The following is a 301-nucleotide window of genomic DNA, read 5'->3' as shown; positions in this document are numbered from 1 at the left end:
CCCCCGACCCCGCTGCTGGCCGCCCCGGGCGCCCTGGAGAATCCCGTCTCCTCGGCTCCCTGCCGGCAGCGCCTCCGTGAGCCGGCGGCAGGGACTGTGCCGGTTCCTGGAGAGGATGCAATGAAAATGGAGCAGTGGGGCGAGCCCGAGGGGTGGGGGAGGAAAGGCTTCATAGAAAGCGACTGCCGACCAGAAAGATGCCTCTCCCCGCCCACCTTCCACCCTCCGAGGCCCAATGTTTTTATTTCCTCCCAAGCATTTAAACAGGTCCCTCATTTCCTACATAGCCCATCCTCTCTTT

The sequence above is a fragment of the Pteropus alecto genome, unplaced genomic scaffold, assembly GCF_000325575.1.
Source record: "Pteropus alecto unplaced genomic scaffold, ASM32557v1 scaffold164, whole genome shotgun sequence".
NCBI classification, from domain to species: domain Eukaryota; kingdom Metazoa; phylum Chordata; class Mammalia; order Chiroptera; family Pteropodidae; genus Pteropus; species Pteropus alecto.
The sequence above is the reverse complement of the archived record's forward strand: the minus strand, read 5'-3'. Positions refer to the sequence as shown.